Here is a 26,271-nt window from a genome sequence, read left to right as displayed (position 1 = left end):
GTAAATATCAATCAATATCTGTTGCATAATAAATGAATAAATGCAATAATTCAGTTGAGGTATTTGCAAATCCTGATTAGTATGTGTACAAATAGAACAAATAATTAGAAGGAAAATCAGAATAAATTTGCACCATAAAGGCTCATATTCATTTTTTTCCTTCCTTATTTGAAGAACAAATAGTTTTAAAAAATGTAGTATTTGAGATTTCCAAATAGAATATACCATTTGGGGTTCTAAACTGTCTAGATTACAAAGCTTAGTGATCAGTGTTTCATCGCAAGAGGGGACATGTAAATATATGAGTGTTCTGATAGACAAAAATATGTGTGCTATAGGAGCACATAGAAAAGGCACAAAGCTGACATCGTGCTGACAAGTGGAAGACAGGAAAGAGATTGTTCCAAGAAGAGTCTTGTCTATATTCATATCCTACTTTGATCTACTATCTAAGTTTAAAGTAATCTGGTTTGGGGCGCCTGGGTGGCTCAGTTGGTTAAGCGGCCGACTTCGGCTCAGGTCATGATCTCGCGGTCTGTGAGTTCGAGCCCCGCGTCGGGCTCTGTGCTGACAGCTCAGAGCCTGGAGCCTGTTTCAGATTCTGTGTCTCCCTCTCTCTGACCCTTCCCTGTTCATGCTCTGTCTCTCCCTGTCTCAAAAATAAATAAAACGTTTAAAAAAAATTAAAAAAAACAAAAGTAATCTGGTTTATCTGCAGTCCTTGTTAAACTTGAGAGTCCCCAGTGAATGATTTGCAGAGTACCTTTTAAGGGACTCACTGGCATAAACTCCAAGGGTTAACTTCATATCAAGAATCTATCAATATCAACTTTGTCCATTCATTAGATACTCTCATTTCAGTAATGCCAAAGAAATGTGAATATGTGAATATGATTATATTGCTGCGAAATGGACTTACATAAGCTCATGCCTTAAAATGTGAAATGAATGTATCTGCTTTTTCAAAAAGCAAAGAGTAAATATTTCTTAAGTTAAAATGTTCATGACCTTGTGGAATTTGTGTTGCACATAAATTAAACAAATACTACTTAATATATTGCTTTGAGGCAAATTCCAACAAAAACATAATTCTTAAGATAAATGATAATCTCCGCACATGAAAGAGTATAAGTTAAATCCAATCAATATACTTAAACAGTAGGTGCTCTGTCATTTTCTATTTTGTTATATAGGCTGTTATTACAACAAACAGAATTATGTTCTGATATGCCATATTGTTTTTTTCTTAATTTTAATGATTGAACACTCAGCAGTAAATGTCTTCTGTTGGTGAGTCTTCAAACATGACAGATAAGCTTAACTTGTCAGTGATAAGGAAAAGATCAGTTGTTTATACATGTAGAATTATATCAAAGATCAAGTATTGAGCTTTGGAGCATACCATGTGAGATATCAAACTAAAACACAAGGAAAAGAATAATCAAAAAGGGAAGAGGAGAAGCAGGAGAGAGTAGTGTCATTTCAATTTGTAAGAGTTTCAAGTTGTAATAGGTGATTTGGAATCAAAAAGGATCATTTAATTTGTCAAGAATAGAGGAAAAGGCATAATACTTAAGAGAGTGATATCATTATGTATATGCAGGAGGAGTAGGGAGAGTAGTTAGATTTTAAGGAGTTAAAAGAAAATTTATATAGAAAGTTATTGTAGCCCACATAGGATAGATTCCTTGGCAAGGAGCGTGGTCCAGATTATAGTTGCAGTTTAATATCCATCCCCCTTTTAATTCTGGCTAAATGACTATATTTCCAAGCCACATTTGCAGGTCAGTGAGTGTACGTGACCCAGTTCTGGCCAATGAGATGTAAAAGGAAGGGTTACAAAGAATTTTCAGGAAGAATCACGAAGGCTGCTTAAAGAAAGTTGGATAGGGCACTCTTCTGTCCTTTTCCTCTTTCTCCTACAGCAGGCCTGGAGGTCAGTGCAATAGTCGGAGTTGTGGTAGCTATCTTTGAGGGGTAACCTTGAAGATAAAACCACGAACTGAGGAAGGTGGAACAGAAAAATAGGAACTTGGATTTATGGAGACACTGTGGATCTACCATATGAGCCCTAGATTTTGATCCTGGCTTCTTTTACATAAAAGACAAATAAACTATTATGTTTAAGAAAATATTTTTTTTAAATTTTTGTTTTATACCTTAACTTAATCTTTCTCATAGAGACTGATGCTGTACCTTCGGGGCTTTTGAATTTCTACGAAGTATTTACCGGTCACGGGCTTCTAAAGTGAAAGAGAAAGGAAAACTATACTTTGATGATTTGAATCTTTTAAACACATAGCACTGACTTGTTCTACTTTTAAATCAAGGAGATAAGGCATATTGCGAACACTAATCTATGTTTATTTCACTGTTAATGAATGCATGTGTGGTCTTGAAGAAAGACCGTATATGGAGACAGACAGACAAGTGATACTCTGAAGCATATGAGCTAGGTTATACTGTGGCAACGAACTCAACGAACGTGGTGGCAACATTTCAGTGACTTGAAATTTCTTGCTTGCTGTACATGTTCAACATGGGTTGGTTCAGGGCTCTTTTCCATGTGGTCACACCACATCATATGATATCTGCTTCGCACAGAAGGGGAAGAATGCGCTAGATAGTTGAGCACCAGTATTTACTGCTGGTGACACATACCTTGCCTCACATTTCATTTGTCAGAACTGCTTATAAGATAATGACTGACTTTAAGAGGTAGGAAAATGTAGTCTCCCTCATACCCAGAATCAGAAGAAAAGAGGATATTGGGAAACATTAGCAATATCTACTACCCTACTAAAATGTGAGAGTCTATGTGGAAGCATTTAATGCACAATGATGATGTTTTTATCTTTTGATTACAACATTTCACTATTATTACAGCAGTGCCTCCTTATCTCCAGTTTTGTTTTTCACAGTTTTGGTTACCCATGACTGACTACAGTCCTGAAGCAGATGATCCTCCTTCTGATGTATCACTAGAAGATCAATAGTGGTCTAACGCTACCTTAACCTCACAATGCCTTCGTCATTCACCTCACTTCACCTCACCATGTAGGCATTTTATCATCTTGCATCAGCACAGGAAGAAGGGTGAGTACAGTACAATATTTTGAGAGAGAAGCCACATTCATATAACTTTTATTACAGTATATTGTTATAATTTTTCTATTTTATTATTAGTTATTGCTGTTAACTTCTTACTGTGCCTAATTTACAAGTTAAACTTTATCATAGGTGTGTATGCATAGGAAAAAGATTGCATATTTGATATGATTCATGTTTTCTGGCATCTACTGTGGTTCTTGAAATGTATCCCACACAGATATGAGGGATTGCTGTAAATTAATTTTTTTTAAGAAAGGTTTTCCTCCAGAAAGGAAAAAGATAAAAGATTTCCAAATAAGAATGCCTACAAAGTTAATCTCTCTTTAGCAGGTGTGAGGGAATTTGAGAAATAACAATTCTCTTTGCTTGAGAAGATGAGCATTAAATCCTAAAGATTCACAAGCACCTACATGTTTTGTTTTTCCATTCGTTTAGCAGATAGAGATTGGTCATCTCTTAAGTGTAGTTTAGATAAGACCTACTGAAACCAGAGCATAGGGGAAAGGATATGAGAAGGGAAATGGACATAACTCTAAATATTTCTAGAATTCTCCATCAAAACATAATTTTATTCAGAAAACAACAACTACATTATAGCCTCCAAATGCATTTAAGTTATCAGATAGTTCTTGGAAACTAATTATATTATCATGATTAGAATACTGCAGTGACATATATCCCAGATGGGGGATTTTTAAAATAATATCTAAGTAAACAAATAAGATTTCTTTTTGGATAAGATTTTGAGAAGACTTTCCTTACCAGCTGATGCTAGCTAGCTACATGAACATTTCAAACATTTCCTAGCAATAACATAAGCTATTTTTCACAAAACACAAGATTCACTGGCATTTTATTTATTTTATTTAAGTTTATTTATTTATTTTGAGAAAGAGAGAGAAAGAGTGGGAGCAGAGGAGGGGCAGAGAGAGAGGGGGAGAGAGAGAGAATCCCAAGCAGGCTCTGCACTGTCAGCATGCCCAATGCAGGGCTTGAAATGGGGTTCCATCAGGGTTCCACATGGGGCTAGAACTTACGAACCAGGAGACCATGACCTGAGCTGAAATCAAGAGCAGGATGCTTAACTGACTGAGCCCCAAGATCCACTGAGTTTTAATTCAAGAGTCATCAATCTCATTTTGTTTCCTTAAAATGGTATTTACTGAGCTGCTCTAAAGTATCACTGTACCAGAATCTCTTATGACAGACTCATTGCAATATAAGACACCTTTTTAAACAATAAATTGGGAAAAACCTATCATGGGAAATATATTATTAAAGAAATTGCCAATTATGCTCTAAATGTTTTACAAATATTTGAAAAAGTATTTTTCCCAGTTCTTTTTATTTCTTTAGGATAGATGACGTGAAATGGAAATATTAATTCAAAGTGTACAAGCACAAATTTAAAAGAACAAATTCAATACATGAAATTGCTTTCAGAAACTTATACTAATTTATACTCCAACATATAGTCAGTCTATTGATACATCTTTATTTTGGTTTAAAAATCATACCAAAAGTTATTCTATTTCTTTGCTATTTCTTCTACCAATTTTAGGCTAAAACACCCCTTCCTATTGAGAAACCACATTATTATGTACCTATATTTAATGCTAGTATAATGGTTTGTTTTATTCTTTTGCTTCCAATCTAGTTATTTAATATTTACTTTAATTATTCCTTCTTTACTGCATACACTTTAACCCAGAATAGTGTATTCTCATGGTGGATGTGAAATAAATGTTTGTAGAATAAATGATCACTATGGTTATTTTTACCTTTAAAGCATCTGGGGAATTTTCTGTGGCTTAACAAGATCTTGCAAATCAATTTTGTTTTTGACAACTCATTATTTTTTTATTATGAAAACATAGCTACTTAAATTTCATGTTCAAATCATTTGATTAAAAATGTCATTAACTCTTCATTCCTACTAATTAAAACTGTAACAGTTCAGTTCAGCAAACAACATTATCAGTAGGCTGTCAACAGAAAAGTTTTGAAAAAAAACTTAATGCAAGAAAACAATTTTGGCACAGCAGTCCTGTTCAATTGCTATTATTTCTAGTTACCTATGTGATTGCTTTTTTACAAAATGTATACTTTGATATCAATACAGCTAGAGAAGGATAGGTAAGCTTCATGAGACCCTATAAGTAAATTTTTATAGCACTTATTTCTTTGTGACAGCTACATAAAATTTTTGCCACAACCAATGATCTCAAGCTATATACCTGTGAGAGAAAAGAAAATAGGCATCTTTTAAAAATCAAGAGACAGTGCAGAAAAAAAGAGAGAAAAGTCAGGTTTTGAGTAGGGAATACTAGATAAGTCTAGGCCAGCAACTAATTTAAGTGGCACCAATTTCTTTTTCTTTGTGTTTTGGACAAATATTTTTATTAAAGAATGAAACAATATGGAAAAGTGAACAGATCATCAGCTTTTTGAGTTTTATAAAGTGAAAATATAAAAAACCACCTCTCAGATCAGGCTGTAGAAGAACCCTATAAGAACCTAAGAAGGTTCTTAGGTGTCTCCTCCCAGACATTATTGTTCCCACCTTTATAAAATGTAACCACTATTCTCAATTCCATCACCATAATAGCTTGTTGGTATTTGCATTTTACATAAATGGAAACATGTGATATGTATGTATTCTATTGCACTTGGTTTTTTTTTTTTGCTCAATATTGTAATTGTGATATTCATATGGTTGCATGCAATGGCTGTTAATTTTTTTTACTGCTATTTATTATTTTATTGTATGACTACACCACGATTTATCCATTCTACTGTTGATGGACATTTGGTTGTTTTCAGTTTTTGATCTATTACAAATAAAGGTGTTGGGACCCTCTTCTATTTGTCCTTTGGAGAATATATAGATGTATGTATTGGATACACCTGTTGAGTAAATAGCTAGGAATGAAATTTGCTTAGTAAAAAAGTATGGTATAAGTTGTATGAGCTTTAATTTTCATTAACATCAAACTAGGTCCTTTATAAATTAATAGGTATCCATTTTATTAAAAATAAAACAAAAACTAATGAACTGGCTACCAAGAATATATAAATGTGAAACATTTTAAAAAGCTGTATTAATGAAAGAATTCTGCTTGTATTTATTGTGGTCAAAGGTAAGTGCACCTAAAATATATCATGGTATATTAACAATTCTGATGACATATAAATACTTAGGGCATTTTCTCCTTTGTGTCTGAGACTGAGAAAATAAGCTGATTTGGTTTTCTTAATATATTATTTGGCTTGGCTTGCATTGTCAAAAGGCAATGCTTACTTGTGTTATTTATATTAATTTTGATAAATGAAAAATTCATAAGGCTAAAAGTGGACCATAGAAGATAAAAATTAGCTCTGTCACAGAAAATTTAATGCCAGTGTTTACTTCCTGAAGATATTAAGTATATTTCATGTTTTGTTTCTCACAGCAAAATCTGGTTACAATTTCAGAACAAAAAGGGAAATAGTTCCTTTGTAAAGAGACTGATATTTCTTGGGGAGAGAAAACACACATAGTAAACCAATGTTTTGTCTCAGAAATAACTGCTAAATCAGTCCTTCAAATATCCATACATCTATTTTTAAAGTATAATTTGAATTTCTCTGAGTTATTAATAAATAACATGTTTATAAGAAGAATGTCAGCAGGCAAATAATTATAATTCAGAGGAATGAACAAAAATATAATATGTATGCAAATTAAAAAGTATTAAAAATAGGTAAAATAGAATACAGTGTCCCCAAGAAAAAAAGAAGGTGGTCAACTACCACATCTCAGTGGTTATGTCAGCCAGCCTAGCACATGGTAGGTACCTAAATTTTTAAAAACTAGAATGTTAGAGAACTGAAGCATATTGCAATAAGATATTACCTTAATCTTACTAGTAGTTAACCTCCTGAGGCCTGCATTATGATTTAGCTTTATGACATATGCCAGTTTATTCTTACCCAGTCTCTCTGGGCCTATAGGAAAAACATCAGCATGAGACGAAACCTATAAAGGCTAAGTGACCTACCCAAGGCCTGAAGTGATTTAATATTTCTGGGCCTCATTTCTAGATCTTAAAATGAAAGAAAGGCTAGGACCAGAAAACTGAACGTTATTCCTGGGCTGTACTATTCCACAATCTAACCACACAATTAACCTACCTGATAGAGATTTGTATTGATCTCTTTTTAAGAAGTCTTATTACACTGGATTGTAATTCAGGCTTTTCACTCATTATTTCATTTTTAGCCCATCTTGTTTCCTGCCAAGAATTTAAAACAGCTATTTTGTCTAAATTCTCCTTGAAACTGAGCACGTGGTAGGTAAGAACCACGTCTGACACATTTGGGTTTCCAGTGCTCGACGCCCTACCTGTTACATAGGAGGTATTAGTCAATATCCCACAGTAGTATCAGTGTTGGTTACTCTCCTAAATTTTTATGTTTTTTTTGTTTGTTTGTCTTTTGCCTTAAGCATACGAAGCACCATTACAAAATCCTATTTTACTAGATATTTTAGGGAAGATTTCAATACTGCCAGGTGCAGGGTAACAATGAGAGTATGATAAATGCAGTCTTCTGGTATGTTGAAGTCTTTGGATTAGGTATAGTTACTAATTCTAGAAATGCAAGTACCCCATTTAGGATATGAGGCATGGGTCGTATTCATAGATAATAAAATAATAATAATAATAATAATGTGTGATATAAAATATACACAATGGAAATTATAAGTGGTTGGACACACAAGCATATTGTTTTTAATTCTAGCAAAATGTTCATCTAACACATATTTAATGATATATATAATCATTTATTCTCAAATGATAATTAGATACAAGTGTAAGCAATTCATATAAAGTACTATAATTAGAACATTTTTTTTTTCTTCTTTAAAAAAGTTTTTTTCCGGGGCATAAAATTAGTATCAGTGTTGACTATTTATTTATTTATTTATTTATTTGAAATGCAGTTGACATACAATATCATATTAATTTCAGGTGCACAACATAGCACACCTTTCATATTTATACATTACAAAGTAATCATGATAAATCTAGCTACCACCTGTCACCATACAAAGTTGTTACATATTATTAACTATATTCCTTATGTGGTACATTTAATCCCTGTGTTTTATTTATTTTATAACTGGAAGTTTGTACCCTTGAATACTCTTCCCCTATTTCTTCTCAACCCATAACCCGCCCCTCTGGCAACCATCAGATTGTTCTCTGTGTCTAGGAGTCTGTTTCTGTTTTGTTTGTTCATTTTTTTTTTTTTTTTTTAGATTCCACATATAAGTGAACTAGTATGCTATTTGTTATTTCTCTGACCTATTCCACTTAGCATAATACCCTCTAAGTCCATCAATGTTGTTGCAAATGGCAAGATTTCATTCTTTTTATGGCTGAGTAATATTCCCCCATATAAATATATATCACATAATCTTTATTCACCTATTAATGGACAGTTAGGTTTTTTTTTTCATACATTGGCTATTGTAAATAATGCTACAATGAACATAGGAGTGCCTCTATCTTTTCGAATTAGTGTTTACATTTTTTTTTCAGATAAATATCCAGAAGCGGAATTACTGGATTGCATGGTAGTTCTCTTTTTAATTTTTTGAGGAATCTCCATACTGTTTCCCATCTTTTCTCTACCATTGTTAATTTCTACCACCAGCACATGAGGGTTCCCTTTTCTCTACATACTTGCCAACACTTGTTATTTCTTACTTTTTTGATAATAGCCATTTTGACAGGTGTGAGGTGGTATTTCACTATACTTTTGATTTGCATTTCTCTGGTGATTAGCGATTTGAACACTTTTCATTGTCTGTTGGCCGTCTGTGTATCTTTTTTGGAGAAATGTCTATTCAGATCCTCTGCCCAATTTATTTGGATTGCTTCTTTTTTGTAAATTTTGAGTTTCTGGATTCTTTATATATCTTGGATATTAGTCTTTTATCAGTTACAGCATTCACAAATATCTTTTCCCATTCAGTAGATCACCTTTTGGTCTTATTGATGGTTTCCCTCACTGTGCAAAAGTTTTTTTAGTTTAATGCAGTTCCATTTGTTTATTTTTATTTTTGTTGTCCTTGCTTGAGGAGACAGATCCAAAAAATATTACTTAGACCAATGTCTAAGAGTTTACTGCCTGTTTTCTTTTAGTAGTTTTATGCTTCTGGTCTTACATTTAAGTCTTTAACCTATTTTGAATGTATTTTTGTATATGGTGTAAGAAAGTGGTCCAGTTTCATTCCTTTGTATCTAGTTGTCCAGCTTTTCCAACGCTATTTATTTATTTATTTATTTATTTATTTATTTATTTAAAAGAGATTGGTCTTGAGGCCCCTGGGTGGCTCAGTCAGTTAAGTGTCTGACTGGGCTCAGGTCATGATCTTGCGGTTTGTGAATCTGAGCCCCATGTTGGGCTCTGTGCTGACAGCTTGGAGCCTGGAGACTGCTTTGGATTCCTTGTCTTCTCTTTCTCTACCCCTTCCCTGCTCACACTGTCTCCCTCTCTCTCAAAAATAAGTAAACATTAAAAAAGAAATTTAAAAGTGATTGTCTTTTTGCCATTGTATGTCCTTGCCCCTTTTGTTGTAGATTAATTGACCGTATAAGTGTGGGTTTATTTCTGAGCTCTCTATTCTGTTTTATTGATCTATGTGCCTGTTTTTGTGTCAGCACCACATTATTTTAATAACTATAACTTGGGGGCGCCTGGGTGGCGCAGTCGGTTAAGCGTCCGACTTCAGCCAGGTCACGATCTCGCGGTCCGTGAGTTCGAGCCCCGCGTCAGGCTCTGGGCTGATGGCTCAGAGCCTGGAGCCTGTTTCCAGTTCTGTGTCTCCCTCTCTCTCTGCCCCTCCCCCGTTCATGCTCTGTCTCTCTCTGTCCCAAAAATAAATAAAAACGTGGAAAAAAAAATTAAAAAAAAAAAAAAGAAAAATAACTATAACTTGGTAATACAGTTTGAAATTAGGGAGCATGATATCTCTTTATCTGATATTATTAAATGTTTGGTCATCATGGAAACTTCTATATGCTGCCTCTTGTTCAGAGAAAACCTTGGGTCTTACTTCAGAATACATGGGGTTTCGTTGTCTCAGGAAATTCCATTCTGTCTTACTTATAGTTATTAAAATAGACATCTCATCATACATTCATCCATTTTTAATCCATCTATGAATTCATCCAACCATGTACCCACCATCCATCCATTGATCAATCTATGCACTCACTCAATTTATCAACTCATTATTGAGAACATAATTTAATCCAGGCTTACAATGTTGGAGAGACATACATTTAACCCAATTATAATATACTGAGGTAAGTATAATAAACAAGTTGCATAAATATGCATCACAAAGTTGGTTGAGAATAGCAAAAATTACCGGCAAGAGGTACCTAAGAATTTCAGGATGATGTGAGAAGACAGAATGGAAGAAATGACTTGTGTAGAGGTATGAAAGAATGTGAAGAATGGATAAAGCAAATTTGCTGCTTCTATGAGAGTATGTATGTGTGTGTTCAGGGAGTCAGGAAAAAGGGGGTAATAAGAAATGAGGCTGGAAAATTGATGCCATCAGATCTCAAAGGGTTCTATATGCTGTATTGGGTATTACTGAGTTAAAATAAAGTCTTTATAGGACAGATGTGAATTCATAAGCTCATAAAGCAAATATTATCATGGGATCGTGATATCCATTAAGAAATTTAAAATGGCTTTTATTTTTTACTGTCAAATTAAACTGAATAAGCTTTCCTGTCTGACAAGTTTGAAATCATATGTGGTCTGTAAATTGAAGAAGTTATTTAAAGTGAGAGAATTACAAAAAGTGATCCACACATAGTTTACATGCTAAGTTGAGGGATTAAATTAATAAAAATAAATAACTTGGGGAGCCTGGGTGGCTCAGTGTGTTGAGCATCTGATTTCAGCTCAGGTCATGATCTCACGGTTTGTGGGTTTGAGCTCCGTGTTGGGCTCTGTGCCGACAGCTTAGAGCCTGGAGCTTGCTTTGGATTCTGTGTCTCCCTCTCTCTGCCCCTCCCCTACTCACGCTCTGTTTCTCTCTCTCTCAAAAATAAATAAAAACAATTTTAAAAAAATAACCTGAATATTAGGCCAATAAGATTGATTAACAATGGTTACTTCTTTAGGGGTGGATTATAGGAAACTTTTGCATTTTATTTGTACATCCTTATAGTACTTGTAATTTTATATCAACAATATTATATTGATTTAATAAACATAAAAAAGTGAAATAATTTCCTATTTAAGGAAAAGTTTGAAGAACACTATTACTATAATGGGATATTCTAAAAGCTGAAAGTTCATCTTAATTACATTTCAGAGACTTTGTTAAATTTTCCTTATTTGATAAATGCTTTGTAGGCTTCACCAATTTTAGCAGCATTGTAATCTTAGTAAGGAGCCCTCTAACAGAGCTATGTACCTAGCAATTCTGATTAAATTTCACCTTAGAGAGCATTCAATATTATTCGTTACAGAAATAAGAACTCAGAAAAATCTAAAGACATGACGCAAGTCCTTTGCTTAATTGAAATAATGATAGCAAACATCCACCAATATTATGAACGAGTGCAGACAAACTATTGTGAACTAGTTTAGACAAAACTCTTGTTAATTTCATGAACAAAATCAAAACTACTTTGAAGATCTCTTTTAGATGAACAAACCGTTTCTATGACAGGATATTCTAAAATAAATGTGTAACGGATATACAGTGGAGAACAGATAAAATTTTAAATGATTAAATTTTGATGCCAAGATCATTTACATAGTCCAAAAATTTAAGGTAGGTAGATCTACTTTTAAATTTAAATGATTTAGAGTTCTTTCAGCTAATTAATTTGAATAAAGATACAAAGAATGTTCTATCCTGGGCGACATGATATAATAATGTCTAGCACTGTGGCTGGAACACATTAGGCAATCAGACAAAAGGGTAGATGGACTGTAAATACCTTCCCTGAAGCTCTGTTAGGTTCCAGGTCCCTCTGCATTCTTTAGGAGGATGTCCAGGCTGCAGCTGTGACCATTAATTAGCATACGTATTGAACAGGTAAGGCCCCTTTTTGTTAATGGCTCTGGGATGAAAGAGAATGACAGGTAAACAGTCAGAGGTCTTAGATGAAGCAGCACTGGGAGAAAGCAGCATTCAGAGGCCAGTAGGCCATCTGTCATTCCCTAGCAATGTCATTGTCCCAAAGTGGATGAAATCAATGATTCACAACAGTTTCTCTTTCCCATTTTATTTTAAAAGTATTTATAATTTAGCAATATAGGTGACATTTTAAAGCACTCTTCTGGTAAATACTTCTTTTGGAAGGGCTTCAATTCATTACTACTATAAATCACTTTCTCATCACACCGGCTAGTGTTTCTTTCCCCCCATCTCTCCTTTTGGTACAGTGTTATTAACCCATATCTTACTTCTACTGCATTTCCCTGAACTGTTAGAAAAATGCATGAAAAACTTCATCAAAGTGTTAACTTCATTTTAAGGAACTTTTAAAAATGATGAATGCTCACTACGTAAAAGGCTTTTGATCTACAACACTTTTACCTACTTAATCTGGAAAATAACAGGAAATTTAAAGATGATAGTTGAAAACTATGAGAACACAGGAACCACTTAGTTGAACTTAGTACCTTTTTTCCTATAAAGTGAACTTGCTATAAATTTGCTAAAGTCCAAAGATATGTTTTGTATTGTGGGGAAATTAGTCCCAACAATCAAACCAATGTTTTTGAAGGAAAAGAGTAGGATACAACATCAGTGGAGTATATACTTCATATATATGTTTCACATATATTATCTCATTACAATTTCACAAGAATCTCTTTGGATTAATACTTTTAACTTCATGCTATCAACAGAGAAGTTAAATAGCTTGGTCAGAGTTACCCAATTACTAAAAGGTAAGCTCACATCTGTTTGTGCCCACTCTACGTTTGTGCATAATACGTGCTTGTGCCTTTTCACTATAGCTGCCTCTGAGTAGATAATATTTACAATAATTTTTGAGTTTTACAAACTACTTAATCCCTTTAATCCTTTATGGCTAATATCTAATTGAATATTTTATTTATTTGTTTATTTTTAATATTAGTATTTTTTTTTTGAGAGAGAGAGAAAGCACACATGTGTGTGAGAAAGTTGGGGAGGGGCTGAAGGAGGGAGAGAAAGAGAGATAGAGAGAGAGGGAGGGAGAGAGAGAGAGAGAGAGAGAGAGAGAGAGAGAGAGAGAAAATCTTAAGCGTGCTGAGCATGGACCCCAATGAGCGGCTCAAACATGACCATGAGATCATGACCTGAGCCGAAATCAAGAGTTGGATGATCAACGGATTGAGCCACCCAGGTGCCTCTCTAATTCAATATTTTGGGTCATCAGCAGAAATAGTACTTACTATTCATACTAGTCACTGGGCCTTAATCATAAGCCAGGCCCCATGCTACTGGTATTATACACATTATCCTATTCTCTCAAAAATTCTTAGAGGTGGTTAATAACAACCAACATTTGTGTAGCCCTTCTAATGTGCTTGTGATTTTTCTCAGCACCTTACACATGTTAACTCACTTACACATGTTAACTCACTTAATTTCATATGGTGGTTCTTATTTTTTCCACATTTTGCAATTGAGAAACATGAGGCAAAGGAAATTGGTATCTTGGTCAAGGTAAGCCAGCTGGTAGGAGCAGAGATGAGATTCACATCCAGATTATCTGGCTCCAGAGTCTTTGTTCTTTACTTTGTTGTTGTTGTTGTTTTATTTATCTTTTTTTTAAATTTTTTTTGTTGTTGTTGTTGTTTTAAAGAGTAAACAATTTAGGAAAGTTAAGTCACTTGAGGAAGATGATTTAGGGATAAATGATCAAGTAAAGCCTGTAACATAATGTGTACACACAAGTGACTGATTTCAAGGAACTATATGCATCTTGCTTATGCAATATCATAATAAAATTAATGATATAACTTATATTCGTTGATGACTATGTTTCGTCTTCTTAGAGGAAGAGTGCAAAGCATAACTCTCTGAGATCAGTCAGGATGAGTCTTATGAAAAAATCATAGATTGCTGTCATGTATTGCAAAGCAGTGTTGTTCTAAAGGACAATTAGCATAGGTCTGGTTTTTATACAAACATACAAATTTGTACTAACAAGCTAAATATTCCCAGGCCATGCTTAAAAACTTCTTTGTGTGGTCAGGTGTTTTAGCAGTTACTTGCTGCTGTTGACATGGTGTTAAACCTAGCAGTCCTTAATTTGGTATGTTAGAGTCAAGTGTCAAAAAGATGAGACAGGGGCGCCTGGGTGGCGCAGTCGGTTGAGCGCCGACTTCAGCCAGGTCACGATCTCGCGGTCCGTGAGTTCGAGCCCCGCGTCGGGCTCTGGGCTGATGGCTCAGAGCCTGGAGCCTGTTTCCGATTCTGTGTCTCCCTCTCTCTCTGCCCCTCCCCCATTCATGCTCTGTCTCTCTCTGTCCCCAAAATAAATAAACGTTGAAAAAAAAAAGATGAGACAATTGGTAGTGTTTCTCAAACGAGAATCTGCAAAACTCTGGAGTCTAAAAATGTCTATGACGGCTTGTTTTTCTTTAAAAAGAGTTAATAATTGCTTAAATTTATGCATTGTGAATTGAAAACATTATGGTATCTGGAATCTTTTTTGGAGAATGATGCAGAATGTGAACAGACATGCATGTACTGATTTATGCGGTTATTGTAATGGCAGAACTGGTGCTCGAATATTCAGACCAAATGATGCTGAAATACCATTCACTGCTCATAGCTAAAGAATGACTCCTGAGACATTAAAAAAAAATAAAAGTGAGAAAATAAGATGGCTTTTCAACTCATATAGCATTTTGCATTTGTGTCTTTGTTTCATAATCTTTTTGAATAAGTCAGAGTTTAATGTTTTCACTACCACATCAGATAAGGATAAATCTGAAATTATATTTGAGGCTAGAGCCACCTACTTAAGTAAATGGACACCAGAAAGATAAAATTTGGTTTTAATAAGAACTGGAGTTATAAAGACGGCTAGTTAATCATTGCTCAGAAGAATTTTGGTTGAGGAAATTATGTATGAAGTAAGCAGTTTATCTAGGCTGCATGGCATAATGGATATACAGTCAGATTGGATTCAGGAGAGTTGGGTTCACTGGCTGATTTGCCATATAAATCGAGAGTTGTACCCTATCTCTGATTTCCAAATTTCTCTTTAGTGAAATATGTTAAGTTGAAAAAGGTTTTTTCAGATGTCAAATACCTGTAATTTAATAACCTACAGTTCCATAATAAAGGCAATGGTCTTTCTCTCTCTCTCTTTCTCTCTCTTTTAGTATGTTAGTGACCCTCTTCTTTTTGGAGAGTTAATCAATTTCTCATAAAAAAAACTGACAAATATGGCAAGTGATGGTAGCATAACATTCTTTATTTTTTAATTTATTATTAAGTAATTAATTTATTTAACAATTGTTTATTTATTTTGAGAGAGACAGAGACACTGCGAGTGGGCAGTGAAAGAGGGAGAATCTGAAGCAGGCTTCATGCTGTCAGTGCAGAGCCATGCTGGGCACCAACTCATGAAACTGTGGGATCATGACCTGAGCTGAAATCAAGAGTTGGCTGCTTAACCGACTGAGCCACCCAGGCACCCCAGCATACCATTCTTTATTAAACAATTGTAATATTAGCTACATCACAAAAATATTTACCACTCTGCCTGAGAGATCTAGATGCAAAAACAACTGCTTTCATTGCTGGATAGATGAAAACAAAACAAACCTCCTCAAAAAAGGTGCACAACATTATTTTTCTTTGTTTAAAAAGGTTGAATTGGGGAGCACCTGGGTGGCTCAGTTGTTGAGTGACCGACTCTTGATTCCAGCTCAGGTCATGATCTCATAGTTGTGAGATTGAGCCCCGCATTAGGCTCTGCACTGAGCATGGAGCCTTGCTTAGGATTCTTTCCTTCCCTATCCCTCTGTCCTGCCCCAACTTGCACGCAGGCGTGTGTGTGCTCTTTCTCCCTAAAAGAAAGAAAAAAGAAAAAAGAAAAAAAGAAAAAGAAAATAATAAAGTGTTTAAAAACCAAATAAAAAGGTTGCATTGGAATATGCAAGATTTTCTATATAATTAACACCACAGGTGAATCTAAGCTGAAAAACAATGGCTTGAAAAAATGTACAACTATTTTTGGAACACCTACTGTGTACCAGCAACTGTACTGGGTAGCTTTGCAAATATTAACTCATATCAAGCCAGTGTTTTATCCCCTTGTTTAGGATGAGAAAACTAACAGAAAAGTGAAGTAAAAAAAAAAAAGCCAAAATTTAATCCCACGTCTCTACCTTTGTGACAATCATAAAGCAAGCAAACATAGTGAATCTGGATATTAAAATGGAAAATTCTAGTGATATTGGAAATAGAAATGTTAACTAAAAGAGATCTAGGTATTTGAAACTTTTAGGGAAAGTGCTAATAACAGAATTAAACTAACTTCGACTCTTTTGCAGTATATTCCCTTTTATAGTTTTTCATACTCTTTCTCAATATCTTTAAAGTTTCATAACAACATCTCTCAATTATAAATCTTTGCCTTATTATCTAAGTTAAATAAAATTCTATCAGTGAGATGATTCATCCACAATCATCAGAATTGAAGTCACAAACCTATTGATGAGCTCGAATAAGAAATGAGGATGCTGATATTAGAAATGTTGCAACACTCATGTGATTTTAATGCAATTCTTCCCCTTTAGGTTTCTACAAGATATGGGGAAGAAGATATCCCATGGGAGAGTGAACATAAGTGTTGAGTTGGCACTTCAACAGAAATATGAGCTTGACTTAAATTTTCTATGTTTCTCCCACCCCTGGCATTATACAGTAGTCAGAGGTTAATTGCAAATGATGGCGACTGTGAAGTTACTGAGTTGAAAAATTCCCTGAAATAATTATGTATTAATGAATGGAACAAAGAATTTAATGACAAATTGGAGACCGGAATAGATAATTTTATGGGCATCCATCCATGAAAAAGAGCTAAATAGGTATCATATAATGAGATGTAGCAATGCATCAATAAAACGATCTTAAATGATAATGAGTGTGACAGATAAGAAGTAAAACATAAAGAGGATTCAGAAACCAACAAGATAGTAAGCAGATTATTTGCAGCGTGCATCGGACTACCAAATCGCAATTCTATTCAGACAATTAAAAATCATGTACAGTGTCTGCAAGAAAAGGAGAGAACTTGTAAAGCTCCATTTTTAAAAGAAAGGTGCTGCTAAATCTTGGAAGATGCACCCAAATGCCCATAAACTGGTGTCTTTACTTACCAACACCTTTCATCTGGCCTGGATGACCTTCTCTCCCTGTAGTCGGCAAATGACTCCCCAGGTCATTTATGTCAGTGCAGATGTTTACATATTGTGTTTGAAAATATGTAAATGTTTACAATGTATAGAGAAAACATGGGAGTAAGGCATATAATACATTTATGCTAAGTTTAGGAATAGTTTTATAATCCTCACGTAACTTGGGTGTGTTTGTTCATTAAGTTTGTAAATGTTGAAGGTAATTTGACATTAAAGAATCTGTCATGTTGAATTTGTCGTTTTAATTTGAATGTTTAAGAAAACGGATTGATATTGAACTTATGGGTTTTATTTATTTATTTATTTTTTAATTTTAAGTAGGCTCTACACCCAATGTGGAGCTTGAATTCATGATCCTGAGATCGAGTTACATGCTACTGACTAAGCCAACCAGGCACGCATACACTTATGGTTTTTAATTTGAATTTTTAAAGATTACTTATTTGATGTTATAATTTTGGTTTTAAGATGAAATAATTAAGAGATATACTTTTCGTACTTATGATTTTAACTTGATAACTGCAAGAAAAGAGTAGTTGTTTGTATACAATATTTTATTGCTTAAATATTTAATACTTTAAAACTCTAGAAATTTAGACTTTTAAGGTTTGTAAGTAGTTAAGTGTTTAAGAGATTGTTTATTAGATTTGTAAATCTCTCTTGTTAGGTGTGTGAAATGCTTGAGAGACTTGGATGTGTTAAAATTTGTAATTCTAATTTAAAATGTCTAAGGAAATTGAATTAATCAGGCTTATAAATGCTGCCAAATGTTTAGGGGAAATTAATCTGCCAAACTTATAAGTCAATTGGGCGCTGATCAAAGAACAAAGGGAGAACTGCATGTTTTTTATTTTAACAAAAATACTAGATTTATATGTACATTTATTAGATAGGATTTCTCTTTGAAGATTTAATAAGAATTTAAATTGCAATTTTATTAAATTGAATGCAAATTAAAATATGCACCACTGTCAGCATTCTTTTTATATATCTGCATAAAATTTTCTTCCTGTACATTAAGAAATGATTGATTTGAAATGGAGTGGGGAACACATTCAGCAGGAACTCACTTCAGTCCTAGCATGGGTATCAATATGCGAGTACTTTTTTGAAAAAAATGAAACTTCATTTTGCATAATTTGGAATAATGTAAAGTGCCTATCACCTCCCATCATATCACAGGGTGCATGATATGCTTATGACATTACTGGGGATATAAATCTTGATCACTTAGTTAAGGTATTGCCAGGTTTCTCCACTGTGAAGTTACTATTTTCCCCTTTCAATTAATTTTTTTATGTTTATTCACTTTTGAAAGACAGAGAGAGACCAAGCACAAGCAGGGGTGGGGCGGAAAGAGAGGCGGACACAGAATCTGAAGAACGCTCCAGGCTCCAAGCTGTCAGCACAGAGCCTGACGTGGGGCTCTAACTCATGAACCTTGATCATGACACCAGTGGAAGTAGACGCTGAACCGACTGAGCCACCCAGGCGCCCCTCCCCTTTTAATATTCTATACTAAGCCCAGCTCATACTTAAAGGAAGAAGTTGGGAGTTAAGCTCTACCTCCTGGAGGGACAGCTATCTATTTATATTATTTGGAACCCTTCTGTAAGGAAGATTTGTTTCTTCTCTCCCAATTCTTCACTAACCTCTTAACAACTCCAATCTCTAAAATTACCTGTGGCACCTCAAAGGATTGCTAAGGGGATCCATAATAGATATGAGTAGATATGAAGTTCTATAAGAACTGCAAAGTTTTAAGCAATTATATTCCCTGAGGTATATTTTTGAAATTAAGTTTTAAAGCATATATTTAAAAATAGCAGTACATTTTATATAAGTGTGTTAAGGTATTGAGTAGTACCTTGAATTATTTTTGCTTCTTTGAGATGTCACAAAGAACAAACTCTTCATCAATGAAGGGCAGGTTACGGACTATTGACTGGGTAACACAAACTCTTTAAAAGGAGCACATTGCATGGGTGCTATCCATGATTACATTATATTATGTGGGTCTGTGCTGGACAGTTCAGGATATAAGGTACATATAAGGTAAGAGCCACACATATAACATAGAGTTCTAAACTTCCCACTAAAATCATAAGATCAACTTTGACAATTTGATATTGGGAAAAGAATGATAAAATATTTTAATGGAAATTTACAATAGTTTTATTACATTAATGAAATACAAATTATATTTTCAACAGAGGTCCCTGATGTAAGACTTGCGATCTAAATTCAAAGGCTATCATGTCTAAATCACAGTTATTAATCTCATTTTCATATTAGAATTTCACTTGTCAGACTCAGCAGGCTGGCAATTACTGAGTGCAATAAGTTGCAAGTTATTAAATAATCAAATAGTAAATGTCAAATGATCAAACATGGGCTCATTTAAAAGAAATAAGAAAACAATCAATTTGCTATAGTCTGGATCATTAGACAGGCCAGCCTTGTTTCAAAAGATTCTTTTAACTTCCTAAATTTTTCTTGTAACATTGCAAACCTAGATATGTGAGATTTTTTTTTTTTTGCCTCTAAATCAGTCAGAAAACTTGTCTGAATTTGGAGAAAAAAAATATTCTCTAGGCTTAAATTGGTAAAACTTGGTCTTTTGTGTTTTGAAAACCTTATCCTCAACAAATTCTCAACAAAACACTAGCAAACTGAATTCAACAATACATTGAAATAATTATTAACCATGATCAAGTGGGATTTATTCCTGGGATGCAAGCGTGGTTCAAAATTCACAAATCAATGTGATACATCACATCCATAAGAGAAGGGAAAAGAACCATATGATCATTTTAATGGATGCATAAAAAGCATTTGACAAAGTACAACATTCATTCATGATAAAACTCCTCAACAAAGTAGGGTTAGAGGGAACATACCTCAACATAACAAAGGCCATACATGAAAAACTCACAGCTAATATCATCCTTAATGGGGAAAAACTGAGAGCTTTCCTCCTAAGGTTGGGAACAAGACAAGGATGTCCACTCTCACCACTTTTATTCACCATAGGACTGGTAGGCCTAGCCATAGCAATTAGACAAAAAAAAAGTATTCAATTTGGTAAGGAAGAAGTCAAACTTTCACTATTTCCAGATATGATACCCTGCATAGAAAACTCTAAAGACTTCACGTACACACACACACACACACACACACACAACTGCTAAATGAATTCAGTACAGTTGCAGAATACAAAATCAATGTCCAGAAATCTGTTGTATGTCTATACATCAATAATGAAGTGGCTGAAAGAGAAATTAAGAACACAATCCCATTTATACTTGTACCCAAAATAATAAGATGCCTAGGAATAAACCTAACCAAAGAGGTGAAAGACCTGTATTCTAAAAACTATAAAACACTTAAAATAAGTTGAAGATGACACAAAGAAATGAAAAATATCTTCCGTGCTCATGGATTGGAAGAACAAATATTGTTAAAATCTCCATACTACCCAAAGCAATCTATGAATTCAATGAAATCCCTGTCAAAATACCAACAGCATTTTTTTACAGAGCTAGAACAAACAATCTTAAAATCTGTGTGGAACCACAAAAGACCCCAAATAAACAGAACAACCTTGAAAAAGAATGGCAAAGCTGGAGGCATCACAAGTCCAGACATCAAGTTATATTACAAACCTGTAGTAATCAAAACAAAATGGCATTGGCACACATAGATCAGAACATAGAACAAAATAGACAATCCAGAAATGAACCCAGGATTATATGGTCAATTAATCTTTGACAAAGAAGGAAAGAATATCCAATGGGGAACAAACAGTCTCTTCAACAAATGGTGTTGGGAAGACTAGACCACTTTCTTACACCACACATAAAAATACATTAAAAATGGATTAAAGAGCTAAATGTAAGGCCTGAAACCATAAAAATAACTTCTTTGATATTGGCCATAGCAACTTCTTTCTAGATATGTCTCCTGAGGGAAGGGAAACAAAAGCAAAAATAAACTATTGGGACTACATCAAAATAAAACGCTTCTGTACAGCAAAGGAAACAATCAACAAAACTAAAAGGCGTAGTATAGAATGGGAGAAGATATTTGCAAATGATATATCCAATAAAGGGTTATTATCCAAAGAACTAATACAACTCAATACCCGAAAAACAAATAATTCAATTAAAAATGGGCAGAAACACATGAACAAGCATTTTTCCAAACAAGATATCCAGATAGTCAACAGACACATGAAAAGATAATCATTATCACTTATCATCAGGGAAATGCAAATCAAAACCACATTGAGATATCATCTCACACCTGTCAGAATGGTTAAAATCAACAACACAAGAAATAACAGATGTTGGTAAGGATGTGAAGAAAAAGGAACCTCCTTGCATTGTTTTTGGGAATGCAAACTGGTGCAGCTACTGTGGAAAACAGTATAGACGTTCCTTAAAAAGTTAAAAATAGAACCACCTTATGATCCAGCAATCACACTACTGAGTATTTATCCAAAGAATACAAGAAAACTAATTCAAAGGGATACATGCACCCAATGTTTATAGCAGCATTATTTACAACAGCCAAGATACGGAAGCAGCCCATGTGTCCATTGATTGATGAATGGATAAAGAAGATGTGGTATAGATGTATATATACATACACACACAGTGGAATATTATTCAGCCATAAAAAGAATGAAATCTGACCATTTGCAATGATGTGGAAAGAGCTAGAGTATAATGCTAAGTGAAACAAGTCAGTCAAAGACAAATACATATGATTTCAGTCATGTGGAATTTAAGAAACAAAACAAACAAGCAAAGGGAAAAAATAAGAGAGAGAGAAATCAAGAAACAGACTCTTAATTATAGAGAACTGATGATTACCCTAGGGGAGGTCAGTGGGGAGATGTATTTAATACATGATGGGGATTAAGGAGTGCATTTGTTGTGATGAGCACAGGGTGATATATGGAAGTGTTGAATTACTATATTGCACACCCAACACTAATATAATATTGTATGTTAGCTAACTGGAATTAAAAACTTAAAAAAAGAAAAGTTGGAACAACCTGAAATCTAAAAATGAATAGTTTTCCATAATAACTGGGAAATGGAATGTGGTAGGATAAAAAATAGGATTTTTTTTTGTATATAAATTTAGTCACTCACAAGTTTATGAATGTATCTTCTTCAGTTCCTCCTAAAATAATAAGAATTATAGGGGCACCTGAGTGTCTCAGTTGGTTAAGCATCTGACTCTTGATTTCAGCTCAGGTCATGATCTCACAGTTTTTGAGTTTGAGCCCCATGTTGGGCTCTGAGCTGACAGCAGAGCCTGCTTGGGACTCTCTGTCTCCCTCCCTCTCTCTCCCTCTTCCACTCACACAGGAGACAGTGTGTACACTCCTACTCTCTCTCTTTCTCTCTCTCTCTCTCAGAATAAATAAACATTAAAAAAATAAAATAATAGGAATTATAGATGCTAACATTTCTCAATTTCTTATTTTGTACTAAGCTGTTAAATACTTTAAGCTCATTATCTCATTTAATCTTTACAACATCCTCGAGGCAAGTACTTTTATTTTCCCTATTTTTATGTATGAGGACACTGAGTTTTAAAAAAGTTATGTAGTTAGTAAATGATAAAGAAGGAATAGACTGTGAGCCTTGCTCATAGCCATTCATTATTTTGTACTCCCCAAATAAGGAAATAATCAGAATTCCTGATATAAAAATTGCGTCAATTAGGTGGATTTTTTTTGACAATCCATAAAGTCGATATTTTTATCTCACAGTGCTTTTTTTCTCATCTGCAATATATTTAGTAATTTCATGCTTCAACTTTAATGCTTTACAAAATATGTATCCACATCACTTCCCTGGGTTATTAAAATTTCAGTGGGCAGACTCATTAATGTAAATTTGGTAAGTCTTTGTGTTTTACTTCAACTATTTACTTTGGAAATTTAAAAACTTGGGGAAAATTGAAAAATAGCAAAATGAAAACCCACATAAGCTCAAATATATTTACAAATTGTTAATGTTTTGATATATTTCCTCTCTCTCTCATTCCCTCTCTCTTTCTCTCTCATACATTTGTGGATACACTCCTCAATGCACGTATATAACATATACACATACACACATACTTTTTTGGCTGAACCATTTTATTTATTTATTTTTTAATATAATTCATTATCAAGTTGGCTAACACACAGTGTATACAGTGTGCTCTTGGTTTTGGGGGTAGATTCCTGTGATTCATCACTTACATACAATACCCAGTGCTCATCCCAGCAAACGTCCTCCTCAATACCCATCATCCATTTTCGCCTTTCCCCCACCCCCCTCATCTACCCTCAGTTTGTTCTCTGTATTTAAGAATCTTTATGCTTTATGTCCCTCCCTCTCTGTTTGTATTTTTTTCCCTTCCCTTCCCCCATGGTCTTCTGTTAAATTTCTCAAGTTCCACATATGAGTGAAAACATATGATATCTGTCTTTCTCTGACTGACTTAGTTCACTTAGTATAATACCCTCCAGTTCCATCCATGTTACTGCAAATGGCAGTATTTCATTCTTTCTCATTGCCAACTAGTATTCCATTGTATATATAAACCACATCTTCTTTATCCATCCGTAAGTTGATGGACATTTAGGCTCTTTCTATAATTTGGCTATTATTGAAAGTGCTGCTATAAACATTGGGGTACAAGTGCCCCTATGAATCAGCACTCCTGTATCCTTTGAATAAATTCCCAGTAGTGCTATTGCTGGATTGTAGGGTAGTTCTATTTTTAATTTTTTGAGAAAACTCCACACTGTTTTCCAGAGTAGCTGCACCAGTTTGCATTTCCACCAATAGTGCAAGACGGTTCCCGTTTCTCCACATCCTCGCCATTGGCTGAATCATTTTAATAGTTAGTTATGGATTTTAATTTTAGGTACCAATCAATAAATTGGAGAAATATTGATTTCCCTGTTGATAAAGGGAATTTTCAACTTTCAACACTTGTGAGCCCTGCTCCTAGGCTCCCAGGGAAGCTATACTTTACCATTTACAAAGGTCAAAATGACTCCACAAAACCTCAAGTCATGGGCTCTATTTCTGTCCTAGAACATATTGATTGTGCATCTTCTTAAAAAAATAACCAAAACAGAGATTCCAAACATAAAGATAAGAAAAACAAAAAAACCTCCCTGGTTCTCATAAGATTAAAGTCATACAACCTTGCACATACGGAAAACATGAGATAAAGTCTGTAATTTTCCAGAATGTCCTTCATCATGATGATTTGTAGCTCTTTATGCAGAAAAGTATACAGCCCTGCACCAAATATTCCTTCCCCACAGTGGTCTCTTTGTGAAGATGGTGAATTGTAGGCAGTAGTCCTATCTTGGGCTCGAGTAGAACTCTTTCCCTTTCTCTTTAAAATTTTAAAAAAAGGTTTGTTCATTTTGCATCGACAATGTAAATGGAGTAATCCAGTTAACATTTCTAAAATCAACTTTAACTCTTACCAGGTTTTCAATAATCACAATTTATCAAATGACAATGAATTTTTATTTATTCAACTTAAATTTTTGATATTATGTTTGTCTTTTTATTGATGTCTTTGAAAAAAATTTTAAAATATTTATATTTGAGAGAGAGAGAGAGAGAGAGAGAGAGAGAGAGAGATAGGCAAGGGGCAGAGAGAGATGGAGACAGAATCCGAAGCAGGCTCCAGGCTCTGAGCTGTCAGCACAGAGCCTGACGCGGAGCTCGAACTCATGAGCTGTGAGATCATGACCTGAGCTGAAGTCAAATGTTCAACTGACTGAACCACCCAGGAGCCTTCTTGATGATGTCTTTTAAAGAGTACTAATTTTGGTGAAAAGCATATATTTTTTAAAATCAATTGTGTTGAGGTGTAACCTATGTGTAGTAAGCTGTGTCCACTTAAAAAATACATAATTTGATACATTTTTGACAGACATACACACCTGAAAACCACACCACAAGATCTGGAAGTCTTCTATCACTCTCCAATGTTTCCTTGTGTCCCAGTGTAGTCCATCATTCCCTTTGCTCTGAGTCCAGGCAACCACTTATTTATTTGTCAGTATAGATTAGTTTGCATTTCTTAGACATTTATACTAATGGAATCATATGTTGTGTACTTTTTTGTGCCTTACTTCTTACATTCAGCATCATGATTTCAAGATTCCTCCATCTCTGAGTAGTCCTTCAGAAACAACATAATTGTACATATACTTCCTCCCTGTACACTTGTCCCCACAAAATGAGTTTTCAACACGAAAGCATTTGTATTATGATTTGATTAAATATATACTCAATTGTTCTCAGTGAAGAGCAAATTTAAGTATAATGTGCATTTGAAAATACAATAGTATTTATTGTATCTTCAATATAATTGAAGATGTATAACATCTTCAATACTTCTAATGGCAGAATAGAAGAGGCCATATTAAACAGTATTGATGAAATGCAGGGCAGTTCAGTATAAATAGGATTTTCTATGCTCGGTAGGTGGAGTTATTTTTCCACCTTTTTATCATGGTAATTTTGAAGGATGATTCATATGATGAAATAACTTTTTATCATGGTAATTGTGAAGGATGATTCACATGATGTGTTAATTGGGGGGATGTGGCTTTTAAAAACATCATGTATTGTTTGTAACTGTGTGTATCTTCTTTTCTGTGTTGAC

At 34.3% G+C, this 26,271-nt stretch overlaps 1 long non-coding RNA gene across 1 annotated transcript in view; it reads right to left on the bottom strand.

Annotated features, from left to right (window-relative positions):
* Window positions 1-12,055: 12,055 nt before the first annotated feature.
* LOC121036107 (uncharacterized) overlaps window positions 12,056-26,271 on the bottom strand; it is a 91,307-nt gene continuing 77,091 nt past the window's right edge. Inside the window, exon 4 of the long non-coding RNA XR_005793238.1 lies at window positions 12,056-12,254. This is a non-coding gene — a long non-coding RNA (uncharacterized LOC121036107). The remainder of the gene's footprint in view (window positions 12,255-26,271) is intronic.

This window comes from Herpailurus yagouaroundi, unplaced genomic scaffold (assembly GCF_014898765.1).
Source record: "Herpailurus yagouaroundi ecotype Mexico unplaced genomic scaffold, PumYag 162, whole genome shotgun sequence".
Lineage (NCBI taxonomy): Eukaryota > Metazoa > Chordata > Mammalia > Carnivora > Felidae > Herpailurus > Herpailurus yagouaroundi.
Note: the sequence above shows the minus strand (reverse complement) of the source record. Positions and strands in the feature narration are given on the sequence as shown.